The sequence below is a fragment of the Populus euphratica genome, unplaced genomic scaffold (genome assembly GCF_000495115.2).
Source record: "Populus euphratica unplaced genomic scaffold, PopEup_1.0 scaffold178.1, whole genome shotgun sequence".
NCBI lineage: Eukaryota > Viridiplantae > Streptophyta > Magnoliopsida > Malpighiales > Salicaceae > Populus > Populus euphratica.
The window spans coordinates 374,140-387,760 of record NW_011500062.1 but is presented as its reverse complement, the minus strand read 5'-3'; the positions used below and the strand labels follow the sequence as shown (position 1 = coordinate 387,760).

General features: G+C 40.8%; 1 non-coding gene across 1 annotated transcript; it reads left to right on the top strand.

The window, feature by feature from the left end:
* The first annotated feature begins 438 nt into the window (after positions 1–438).
* TRNAE-UUC (transfer RNA glutamic acid (anticodon UUC)) lies at positions 439–510 on the top strand. Its single transcript has one exon. It is a non-coding gene; the product is annotated as a tRNA-Glu (tRNA).
* Positions 511–13,621: the final 13,111 nt, after the last annotated feature.

Genomic DNA, 13,621 nt, shown 5'->3' with positions numbered 1-13,621 from the left:
TTGTCAAGCATAACCCTAACAATAACATAGATTTCATTGAAAAGCTTGAAGGCACAAGTGAGAGTTCAATATTTTAGTGCTAAGAGTGACATAAAGAAAGAAGATGACATTCGACATTCATAGTTACTCGCATGTAAAAGCGAGTTTTCCTTTTATTTAAAGGAAAGTCAGCTATTTTTTTTTTCTCGGGGCCGTCACTTATTCTGTTCAAGGGGAGATGAAAGACAAAGAAAGAGATCGAGGGACTTTATGATCGGAGAAAGGAAAGGCGCGTGGTTGGTGTATCACTGGGTCGGTGGGGGAACCCGTAGGAAAAGGGGACGACCCGACGAATTCACATCAGAAATCGCCAACATGAACACAAACTCAATCTTGAATTGCGTATAGAAAGAAAACGAACCACTCTCATAGCTGAAGTATATGAAGAATGGCTTGTTGGTCCCTTTCGTCCAGTGGTTAGGACATCGTCTTTTCATGTCGAAGACACGGGTTCGATTCCCGTAAGGGATAGGTACGTGTTCTCGGCCACTTTTAGTTAGTGTGAATTGCTGAGTCTCGCTATCTGGCTGGAAAAGGTGGTCCGGAAGCTTCCTTTCTCCCACCAAGCAAGACGAGATCACCACTTCTCTCAGTAATCGACTTTATTGAATTCTTCCTTAGTCTTAGATGTCCTTTCATAGATTCTTGAACCTCCGACAGACAGAATCCAATCCCCATTGCATGCGTTCTTTCTCTCCTCCCCTCCCAAATACCTAAATACATAGTTCCGTCTATGGAGCCCAAAGCTCCAACCATGGCATTAAAGTAAGCAGTGACGTTGGCCTAGTCTCTCGCCCAGCCTTCTTCAGTGGCCAAGTTGAAGCGTTCAACGGTTCTTCGGCCTACCACCTTTCTTTTTTTTTTATGTTCTTAGAAATTTTTGGATTTTGCTAGAAAAATGTTTTGATTGTGTCGTGCGATTCAATCTCTTTATTTCTTTTTTTATTTCGATTGTATCTACATAACCTAATTCTTTGATTTTGGTTGCTAACTCAATGGTAGACGGCGTGCGGCTAACATCTTTCTTTTACGCATTTGTATGAAGAAAGGGATTTGTTCATACCATCGGTATAGTTTGTAAGACCACGACTGATCTGAAAGGAATGAATATGAACGGAAATGAAGGGGGGAGAAGGTAATGAACATTAAGAAAAGGTTCGCTTCGCTCTCAACCGCTACCACTAGCCGGTAATGAACATTAAGAAAGGAAGGATTCTTATAAACGTTAGCAGTCTAGGTTCCAGTCGTACTTTCTGCTATCGACACAGACAGTGGCAATCGCAGCTGCATTTGTCGAGAGGTCTCTTCCCACCATCAAACCTTACCAGCCCTTGACATATGAGGAATATCGCATGAGTGAAAAGCCATCTGAGTCGAGATCACAGCTTTCTAGCCCTGTGCTAAAGCAAAAGGGGCCTCCTTCTAAATGAAAAATGAAAAAAGACTTGTCGGAAAAGATCGCATTTTTTTTTGGACCGCAATTACAATGGGAAGGCATCCCGAAACATGGTGAGAATCTTCCTTCCTGACTGAATCGCTGCTGTCTTCTTCATTCTAAGTAGCTTACGTCCTCTCCACCTCTGATCTAGCACTACTTACGATAGAATCCAAAAGTTCTAGAACGTACCTTCCACGATTAAGCCAACTCGTCCCTGTCTAGTAAGCCATCTTCCCCCTCCCGCTTTCCCTGAAAAAGGATCGATGAATTCCCTTCCCTTCCCTTCTCTCCACCGCTCGGTTACCGTAACGGATCACGATATAGAACCGGCAACCGGGACGTCCAGGGTAGAACTTTTGGGAACTTTCCACCTCCTGTTTCAATATTTAAAAATATGAAGAAAGAGTAGTGAGAAGGCAGAAGAGAAAATCTCTTCTTCGGAATAAGCAAATATGCTTGCCTCTCCAAGGAAAGCATGGAAAGAGGTGGCCCGAAAGGGCTCCTTCGACCAGCTGAAGGAATTTCTTCCAAGTTAGTCGCCACTGAAATTAGGCATACCAAAAAAGATCTATGGCTTCGGCCATGCAAGAAATCCGAGTCCCTTTCCTCTTATTTTCCCATATGCATCGGCTTTCCTAAACGCCCTACAATCAAACATGAGCTTAATCTCAAGAAATCTTTCTTTTCTCCTAGGAAAGGCTAATCTCCGCTCTAGATGGGAAATTGATCAAAAGTTCGTCTTTCTCGTGTGATCTACAAGTAGTGCTTGAATAGGACTTCTTAAGAATTCAAAGCCAAGCCAAGAGGGAAAGAAGTTTGCATGTAGCTGTTAGACGTCGCTCCTAGAGCAGAAAGAAGTCAACCATCAAGAGATCCTAAAAGATCAAGAGAAAGAATTTCTCATAGGACTCAAAATCTTCCCCTTCTGATTAACAATCTCTTCCTTCCATTATGAAGATTCATTTATGAATTCTGAAAGTTCATCTCTCTTTTAGTAGTAGTCGGAGTACTGGGGAATATCTTATCGTCAGAGAAGTCAAAAAGGAAATGCCAAGTTTCCTTTCCCTCCTAAGCTCCTTATTTCACACAAGAAACTCTTTTCCGACATTTCTTTTCTTTAACTAAGACTTCTCTTCCCTCTGTGCCATTTGTCCCTTCTCCTATTGATTCACTTCATCTGCACCTTTCCCCAGCAGTAGATTCTTCTTCAATTGCTAACGATGCCCTTATCCTTCTATCTGTAACCCTAGCAAGGGAAGCCTAAACAAAGCGTCACACTCCTAGTAGTGCACTCACTTTCACTTCCTTTTACAGAAACCTATTTCTTTATTTGATTAGTACTTAAAAGTGCATTTTTATCATGATTTTATATCATCATTTTGTACATGAAATATCAATAACTCCTTAACTAAAACATGTTTTATAATAATATATCTAATAATATAAGATACCTTTAATTTATGGAAAATGTTCATTTTAAATGCAGGCCTATCACATAAATGAAATGATTGATTGATAACTTTAAGAACTTAAATTGCAAGGATAAAGAGATGGCCAAACTTAGAAAAGAGATGTCAGTGCAATCCAAATCGGAACACTATTCAGTAATTGGGTCATATCTAGAGATATAGATCTCAGATTTAGGTCCAATTTATATGGAAAGGTAACACATAGGCCTACAACTTTCATATGGAGCCCAAGATCTAAAAAGGCCATTTTCAAGTCCAAATTGTAGCAACAACAAAGAAGCCCGGATCTGTCTTCCAGCCCGAGCACTGTTCAGTATTTTGACCATATCTGGAGTTCTAGAAGTCCAAATGAACTGAATGTTTTACACAAGAAAGCTGAGACAATTTCCTACAACTTTCATGTTGTCCAGTGGCTCCAATTATGACGTTATCAATGACGTTTTGGGCAGACAAGAGAAGATAAGGATTGTCACCAAGTCAAGAGTTGACCACCCATTTATCAATTAGTCATCAAATCAATAGTTTCCAATTTTGGCCTATAAAAGGAGGTATTTGCCATGCATTTAGGCATCTGGGTGTCCAGATCAAGATCATGCTCTTCCTTTCTCTCTTTGTATTTTTTGTAGTGTTTATGCTTTGCTTTCAATAATATCAAGTTTATGCCTTTCATTTCCTTTCCTTTACTTAGTTAACTTTTATATTCTTATTAATGAAAGGCATAAACTTGATATTAATGAAAATAAAACATAAACATTACAAAAAATACAAAGAAAGAAAGCAAGAGGATGATCTTGATCTGGACACCAACATGCCTAAATGCATGGCAAATGCCTCCTTTTATAGGCCAAAATTAGGAACTATTTATTTGATGATTAATTAATGAGTGGGTGACCAACTCTTGACTTGGTGACAATCCCTATCTTCTCTTGTCTGCCCAAAACGTCATTGATAACGTCAAAATTGGAGTCAATTGAAAACATGAAAGTTGTAATAAATTATCTCAGCTTTCTTATGTAAAAACTTCAATTCATTTTGACTTCTACAACTCAAAATATGGCCAAATATTGAACAGTGCTGGGGCTAGAGGATAGATTCGGGCTTCTTTGTTGTTGCAACAATTTGGACTTGAAAATGGCCTTTTTAGATCTTGGGCTCCATATAAAAGTTGTAGGCCTATGTCTTACCGTTCCATCCATATAAAGTAGACCTAAATCTGAGATCTATAGCTCCAGATATGACCTAATTACTAAATAGTGTTCCAGTTTGGATTGCACCGACATCTTTTTTCTAAGTTTGACCATCTTTTTATCCTTTCAATTTTAGTTCTTAAATTCATCAATCAATCCTTTCATTTATGTGATAGGCCTGCATTTAAAATAAACATTTACCATAAATTAAGGTATCTTATGTTATTAGATATATTATTATAAAACATGTTTTAGTTAAGGAGTTATTAATACTTCAAGTGCAAAATGATGATATAAAACCTTGATAAAAATGCACTTTTAAGTACTAATCACTAATGCATTTTGAAAAATAACCTTGGCTAGGATCACCCCCTACGTTGTAGGGCAAGTGCAAAAAAATTCCTTAATGACCAAAAATACCTAAACAACCCTAGGTGGCATGAAAAAAATTCTCAATGATTAAAGTGCTCAAACAACACTAGGGGGCATGAAACAAAATCCTTAATGATCAAAAGTGTCGAAACAAAGCTGAAGGGCAAGAAAGAGTTTCATAAAGATTTGAGCGTGCCCTAAAAATCTCTAATATAATTATGCTCAAAACAAAAAGAAGAAAAGCCCAACACTAAGGGGCACCATGAACCATTTTGCAAATTAATTTTAAGGTACGGAAATTCATGAAAAGGAAAAGGAGTTTGGGATATAATCACTAGTGATCCTTAATCTTGAAGTCCCTTAAACATTTTTTGAGCCTATACATATCTTTTTTCTTCATAGTTAAGAGCCAAAACCTATGTTATGTGCCCAATCAAACCCTTTCTAATCAAAGGCAGGCAATCTGGATCAGTAGGCTTTGTTTTTCCATGCAAAACAAGTCATTATTTATGCAAGCAAAATGAATGCTTTGAAAATTGGTTCTTTAAAACCAACAAATTGAAGCTTGAACCCTTTTGACCAATCAAACATCACTTCACCAAAAGGAAAACAAAATTTTTTTAACAAACCTGTCTAAGAGAAATGTTTGAATTTTTCAGCACAAGTTTGTTTTGAATAAACATCAAAATGATATTTTTAGAATAGCTTTGAAATTCCAAAAATTCTTTATGAAAACAACTCCTTATAAATAACTAAATCTTCTTCCACATAGTCTCATCCCCAACAAAACCAAATTGAACACTTGGAGGCATGATCAAACTGGGGGGCAATCCACCAAAACATATAGGGATGACTCCATGCTTCTTCTTCTAAGAAAACATGAGATATAGTGTATAGCCGGCAATCTTTCAAATAAAGGTTTGTGGAAAAACAAGTATCCCTCTTAGATGTCAAGGTCATAAGATATGACTCAAGTTAGCAAGAGTGAAAAGAGTCATGAAAGCTTACTATCAGAGACTCAAACTTTTGAGAAAAGAAAAACTCCAAGAAGAAAAGGGAACCTATATTGCTCAGGTAAGTACATATGCATATTAATCATGATGCATTATTTTCATCCCTAATAGATTGGTGTCTCACCATCATCTCTTTTTGAGCGGGCTGTTGAGCCCTCAACCATCTCAGCTAATGCGTTTTATAGCCCTTTATTTTTCCTTTTGAGTGCGCGTTAGAGCCCTCAACCACTTTAAGTAATGTGTTTTCCAACCTTACCTCTTTTTGAGTGTGCCTTTGAGCTCTCACCTCATAGGTAGTGCATTTCTAACCTTGCCTCCTTTCAAGTGCGCCTTTGAATGTAGTGCATTTTCTAACCCTACCTCCTATCAAGTGCGCTTTTTAGCCTTCGAGTCCTATCTCTTTTTGAATGCTCAGTTGAGTTTCCATTGCTTGAATAGTGCACCTTCGAGTCCTATCATGTTGTCTCTTCAAGACATTTCATTGTTTTCACCTGGGTAGGTCACCCATCACAATTAGATCTCTTGGAAAATTCTTTTAATCTTCTATTAGGGTTGGTTGCCTATTACAATGAAACTATCTTTTGAGAAATCCTTTCAAGAGAGGTGGTCAGGTTCCTGACGTTCTCCCTTCTTCCATTCTTGTCCTGAAACTGAGGAAAAGGCTAGCCCCTTTTCTCTTTCTTTCTTGGCCAGGCTAATGATATTAGTAAAATGCGGACGGATAGCTACTCTTCTTCGGACTTTCATTCCTCGGTTAGGTTCAGTTGCGCCCGCTGCTCACCTTTGAAATAGAGTTGAGCTGCTAGAAGCTGGAAATCGAAGACTTGAAGATTCCTTTCCCGCCCAAGGAGTGAAGTTGAGACCTCAGAGTCTATGATGATTTTCTTTTCTTTTTTACCCTTCTTTCTGATCTTCTTCTTTTTCTACTTTCTTTAGGGTGCTCCTAAAAATAGGATCTCTTGCAAGCTCTTAACCATACAGGGTTGTTCCTCTTCTAATTTTGCTAGATTTGTCACAAACCTCACCCTCGCTCTAAAAGGTCCATGCTTTGACATTGTTTCAGGAAGGTTGTTTGCGACGGGAACGTTCCTCTTTTTCTTGAGGGAATACTTGGAGTCTAAACGACATTCTTGGCCATCTAAAACTTTTAAGATTGGCAAATAATGTATTCGCATAGGCCCTCCGCGGTATAACTTTAACCTTTTTACTTTACCCCCAGATGGATGAAAATCATCAAAGACCCAAACCAAAGGTGAAAATCATTGTCCGCCCCTGCTTTCTTATCATTGAAAGCCTTGGCAGCAACTAAAGCTGAATCTCGCCTAGCAGGTCTCCGCGAACAATTGACCAAACTCGTGACATGCTTTCTTTATCAAGGAACTGTGTGTCAACGTTGTGCCGTCTTTTATCTCTGAACTTTAAGGTTTTTAAGTCTTTGTTCAGTGTGTATTGTATTTAATTCGCGGAACACAAACTTAAACAAAAAAGTAAGCTGGTGCGAAATGCAGACCACCGCGGTAAACTGCGCATCGTGTTAAGGCTAGGGCCGCTGGGTTTCTTCTATATCTATAATAGACAGGAAACATCCGTTCTACTTACTATAGGATAGGATCGTTGGGGGACGACGGTTCAAGCGACATCCATTCCCCCGGAGCCAAATCTTCCTTCTATAAAGACTAAGTCAAAGTGGGGGAAGGGGCACAGTTGCAAGACTAGCCTCCGGCCAACTTTCTAACCCCGGCTAGCTAGGTTAAACACTAAAAAAGGTATCTTCAATCAACGAAACGTAATGCGTCTGCCATTCGACAGAAGAGAGAAATCAAAGATCACAGAATAAAGAGAGCACTCCACAAGCCAAAGATGCGTTGTAGATGAGTCGGTTCGATCGCCCCACATATAAACGGTTTTTTAATGCCTTATCCTCCGCCCATCTAGTTGAGCAATTGAGGGATAGGAGAAGAAGAGTGGAAGGGATTGAGAATCTTTACGCTTGGTTGGGGGCTGCCTCTTTGAGGATGGCTGATGGTGGATCACGGAATGTGCTAGTTTGACTTAGATGGATCCCGGGGACTGTTGCCAACAATCCCATCCATCTTCAGTAGCGGATGCGGACACGAGAGATCTCTTGTCCGTTCTTGCCTTGTAGATCGAAGGATTTCAGAAATTATCCGTGGGGCTTACGACTGCTTCCAGAGCATCTAAAGCAGGGCATTCTAACAAAGGCATTCGATGTAGTGCCTTACTTTTCAACTGCAAATAGCGTATAAGAGAGAGAGAGTGACTCAAACTGACTCTTCTCTTGGCGCATCTCGAAGACGGTGTCACTTGGGATCGTTCCTAACTCAAAAACCCTTCCCCCGGAACTCCTATCAAAATTCCCGGCGTGAGAGACTTCTGCAAGTCGATCTCCACACAGAGTTGCATATGACCTCTTTTTTAGCTTATCTTAGTCAAAAGAGCGGCATTACTCCGAAATAATAAAAAAATCGAAATGAATATGCCGTCTCGATTGATGGTTCTCCTTTATATCTTCGGATTCAATCGAGTCCTATTTCAAGTAAAATAGGTTCGATGGCTCTTGTCTTTTCTTTAAAAAAAAATGGAATTCCTTTTTGGCCTTATCAAACTCAAATCCTTTGGCCAGAGGTTTCCCTAGCGGGTTTCCATCCGAGTGTTTACTACCAAGTTTCTTTCCGTCGAAGTGAATAGTTGCCCCTCTTTAAGTAGGTTATGAACTAGTTTATCCTTTTCCTATTCCTATCCTAGGACTGGTTGGCCTTCTAATAAAGCCCTTGTACTGCGCTATTGCCTTTAACGCCCTAAGGATCCTAGAGGGCGCTATTATAATCAGTGCTTCTATGACGATCTAGGCCAGTTCCATTGGATGGAGTTTATTTCTTTCTTTTCTGGTCCGTTCTTTAAATTCTCCAGCTCCAGTTGGAGTAGCTTTACTACAAGATCAAAGAGAAAGTGGTTCAAAGATCTCATCTCCCCCGATTGGAGAGAGGGCAGCTAGGTTAAAGGAGAGGAGGGTATAGGTCCATTGCTGCTATTGGGATTGTAACAGTAGTGGATAGGGACCTTGATTGCTGGGGCTAAGTCCCCCTTGGAGGGGATGAAGGAGGAAAGGAATAGCGTTTTTCTAGCAGAGAGGGCAATTCCAAGAGGCTAAACAATGGATGAAGGGGCTGGCAAGACAAATTAATTAAATATCTTATCTGATTGCTTAAGGGACAGAGACTGCCAGAAAGGAATTAGGATTGGTATCGAGAAGGAATACAACTATTGAGACATATACTGCTACTGGGAATGCCACTCTTTCTGATGGCAATATTTACTAGGCGAGCTCTTTGGGGATATTCTCGAATGAGTCTATTTACTTACTTTTCACACTTACTTAAGCGATCAAACTTCAATCTCTAACTGGCCTGTTGAATTGCATTGGTCTAAAAGAAAATGCTCGCTTTCAAACCTGATGAATTGATCTTGCTTGCAGGAACTGAGAATCTCACTTTTGCCCTAACCACAGATGGAAAGACTGCTACTGTCACTATTGGCACTGTATATTTTACGGAGACTACTACTACTGGTATTGGTAGAACTGACCTAGCCCTTTCCCCTTTAACAAAGATGAAGTTCTCTTAACCTCCTTCTATCGACATCGACGGCTCCGAGGAAAAGAGCATCTTATGGCCATGACCAGCTAAAGATCACTGCCATCTCACGAATTGGATTCGAACCAATCAAGCTACTTGCCCTTTAGTAGATCGTGAGGGGGGTCTGTCGTCCTCCTCATTATAGTCCTCCTAAAAGAAATAGCATTTCGTCGAAATATATCTTGTCTTTTCACCTTAGTAGTCCTATGCATAGTCAGTACTATAGCCCCAATCATGGCTACTAATAAAATCAGACTAGGAACCAAAAACCAGACGAAATAGTAGGTATAAAGTAAATTTCCCAATGTTTCCAAATTAGTCCAACTTCGTACTTTTCCGGCATAAACCGTATATCTCAGAGAGGTCGTCTTTCTTTGGGTTGGTAGTAATGGAATGCTTTCATTATCTAAAATGAAGAACATTTCCCACCAAAAGATCAGTCCAATAATAGCACTAACTGGTAAATAGCGCAAGACTTCTTCGTGAATCTCCGCTATTTGAATATGGAACATCATAACAACGAATAGGAATGAAACGGCTATAGCTCCTATATGAACTACTGGGAAGATCATAGCGGAGAAGTCGAGACCTAACAAAATAAGTAACCCTGAAGTATTGCGAAAGACTAGGATGGAAAACAAAACGGAATGTACCGGATTCTTAGCACGTGCAACCATCAAACCAGAGACCAAAGCAGGGCTCGACAAAACAGAAAGTATCATGGTACGTCGTCCTTCCCTGAAATGGAACTTTCATACTGGAGCATGAAAGTATTACGACCAGCGCGGTTGTTCGTCTTTCATTTTCTTATCTTAGAAAGCACTGAGTAACTTACGAAAGAGACTTCAGCATTTCGTCGATAAATTGAAGAAAGTGCGAACTGTTCCTTTTGGAGGTAGAAAGATCCACGCATAGCCCGTTGACAAAGGCACGCCGCGTCTCCGGCTTCACTCCAAGTTCGGAACATATATCGTCACAGACCTTTCTTGTGACGTTCAACCACTCTTTCTGGGAGGGGGAACGAGGGAAAAGGTGGTCGTCCTTTGTGAGGTTGTGCAGGAGCTCCGCAATCGCTTTCTCAGCCTTTCGGATTTGGAGTCTGCGATACGCTTCATCTGCCTCCTTCCTCTTCCTCTCGTCGTCGCCATCCCCGTTGTGCCCACCCTGATTTTGAGCACTGGTTGTAGCGACGGCTTTTCCCTTTCGTTCCATGAAAAAAATAGAAAATAAAAGTAGTCCAAAAAGCGCAAAAAATGCAAGAGAAACAGTGTCATAACGAAAATGACTTGTAACTGTGAAGCTATAAGGTATCCTACCCAGGAATAAGTATTCAGTTAGCATATTGGTGTTTCTTTTCCTCCGCTCCCCCCAAAAATGAAGAGAGACTTGTCGGAAATCGCTTGGTCAAACCAGCATGGGAATTGATCGATCTTCTACCTTAATAGTAGTGCAACGACATCAAAAAAGTCGGATAGTCTTTAAGCATACCGTCGAATCTGCCCTAGGCTAACAACTTTCTTCTCTTACGAAATTCATAGTTAGAGGCGTGATCTATTCTATTATACGAGAATTGCCTCTGGGCCATTGGGACCCTCTGAACGATCTCACATGCAAGAAGATTGGGACAGAGAGATCACTCCACTCATTCACGCAGAGTCTTCAAAAAGGAGTTCTCGATCGTCTCTTTTGAGCGATCAGCCTCACCACGAGCCATTCGGGCGCTTTTTGCCTTCTTCTCTTTTTTCTTTTTATTACATACAGTTACATCCTTTGGAGGAGAGAAAGGATTCGATTTATTCCTCTCCCGTTGGTCGAGCGTCTTCAAACCTCATTCTAGTTCTTTGATTCTTGTCTTGAAGAAGGTGCCCGTAGTGCTAGCGGATGCATTGACTTCGAGTCTTTCTTCTCTATCTTCTTCGAGAGTGTGGTCTTCGGGAATCAGAAGGAATCTACCTCCGGTACTAGCGGTTCAATTCCCTAGTGATCTAACTTCACCGGCTTTCGGATAATGAGTAAGAGAGTGGATAAGAAAACCAAGGTAGTCGATTTCCTCATAGAGGCGGTGACCGGGTGGTCTAAGTCCTGATCTTAGTTATGATGAGAGTGCGCACGAGAGTTCCACCTTTTCATGGGAGAGCAAGTCAATTAGAAAGCGTTAACAGAGTAAGGAACCCAGCCTTTTTCATCAGACTAGTAAAATCGGCAATTTGCACTTGTCTCAATCAAGATGAGCTGCAAGACTTCCTTCATTTCCTAATCCAAAGAATAAGGAAGCTAGAACAGAAGCACCCGAAGCATACGAATCCGCTTAATCAACTGTTTTAGAATAATCTGCTGAAGCAGCTCTTTAAAAAGCATCCGAATCGGAAGCTGTTCTTTCAACATCCGCCTCAGATAAAGCAGATGAGGGAGAAGGCCTTTGGCCTGATTCCCAGAATCGAATCGAAGCAGAGGAACGTTCTCTTCCCAGAGGAGAAAAGAACCAGAAGAGGAAAAGTAGCCAACGAGCTCAGCCCTTATACGATACGAGAAGTTCCAACTGTTGTTTTTTCTAAAGAGAAAGTCGAAGTTCCAGTCTCGGTTGCTCTCATATCATAGGCGATTGGGCAGTAGATCTACCATCCTAGGCATCAGAGCCATCCCTGAATGTCGTTCACATTCAACAAGATGCCCTTTCTTACTTTAGGAATAGTTGCTTGGGCAAGAACGGTGGCCTTTTCGAAGATGAGAGCAGAAAATGTGAAACGGTTTTTTGCGGAAATCAGAGGGCTGTAGTTAAAACGATGTTATAATAAGAATGTCTGTCTATTAATAAATAATAAGTTTCGAAACATCCTGTGCTCTTTTTTCTTAAAAAGAAGGCCAATCGTCAGTTAAGAATCTCACGTTATGAAACTATCCCGAAGTGCTATCAAAAAAAGCTGGTCCAATCTGAAAACGGATGGAGGTCACGGATAGAACTCATCGGCAGTCATCTTGTGTAGATAGTTTATAGTTATGCCGGCAGCCTCGGTGACTGCTTGATAGAGATTGGACAATGAACTGAGAATCGACATAAAGAAAATGCTTTGCTGACTATAGTGGGAACGACCCATCGATGGCATATTTCCCTAGCCCGAGAGACAAGTAAAATCAGGATTTCGAAATTCTTCTTGCTTAGCTGCCCTAGTTGGTGAAAGCGACCTGAACGAGTGAATTACTAAGAAGATTAACGCTTTGTCCTCTCGCGAAAACTGGAAGTGTCTTGAAGAAAGATCCATTTCCAAAGAAAGAGGGGCGGCTAGAGAGAGTAGCGTCGTGCTTTAATTGTCGGTCGATCATTCTTTCTACGGAGAGACATGCAGAGAGTGGATTGCATTTGAATGTAGAGATCTTAACGAGGGATGCCAGACGATAGACCGAGAAAAAAGAAAGTCAAACTTCTGAGTCCTCTACTAAAACTACTCCTCTAGGACTAGACTAGCTTTCCTAGTTTTTTGCTATCTGAGTAGCTAGTTAGTGAGCAGACGCAGACGAGAAAACGAAGATGATAGCTTCAGCAGCTTCCTCTTGCGTCTTATCCTATAGGGTTTTGGGGGTTATATCGGCTAGCTAAGCTTGGTCTTCTATCTGTAGGCGGGGAAATGGAATTCTTTTAGTAGACTCGTTTTAGAGCTCGCTCGTATCTGAGCTTCAGCCCGAAGTCTCCTTATCATGTAAAAATATACCTATAGCATAGACTTGCTCGATCAGAGATCGGATATCTCTTTTAATTGTCTTCAAAGAAGAAAGATGAAAATGAAACTTCCTTCTCTTCTTTATAATATGAAATTTCCTTTTTCTGTGTTAAATTGGTTGTCAAACCCCCCAGATCCCCTACTTAGCACCATTTAGTACCTGTTATAAATTCCCAATAAATGAAATGATACCTAGCACATACCCGACTACCCATAAAATAATAAGAAAGAGGATCGATCTAGAGGAATAGAAAGTCAGGTAGTAGCCATCCCAATCCCATCCAAATCGGCTTTTTTCGAATGCTTTTTGTCCTTTCTACTACTTCTCACAGGTCTGAACCAGGTCTTGCCCAGACTGAAAGTCGACCAATACTCTGTCTAGTTCTGCTTATAGGTCCAGGCGCCTATTTTCTTACTCAGCAGTCGTATTTTGGCATCAAGAGAGGAGTGAAGTGAAGCTGCGTCCCTCACAGCATCTGAGCTTGAGACAACTTCATCTATAGGAAGGATCGGGAAATGATTCACTATCTCCCAAACTTTGCGAACATCTGCAGCTGAGGGGAAGAGGCCTCCATGAGATGAGTAGGCCCAGTCATTTACCCACCTCTCACAAAGAAGTGTACAGCATCTCCATGGAACTGATGATAGGCCCCAAGCTCGGTATCAGTCTGCACAAAGAGAAAGTTGGGGTTCAAACCTTACCGTGACTTTGATGAAAGAAAGCATGGCGT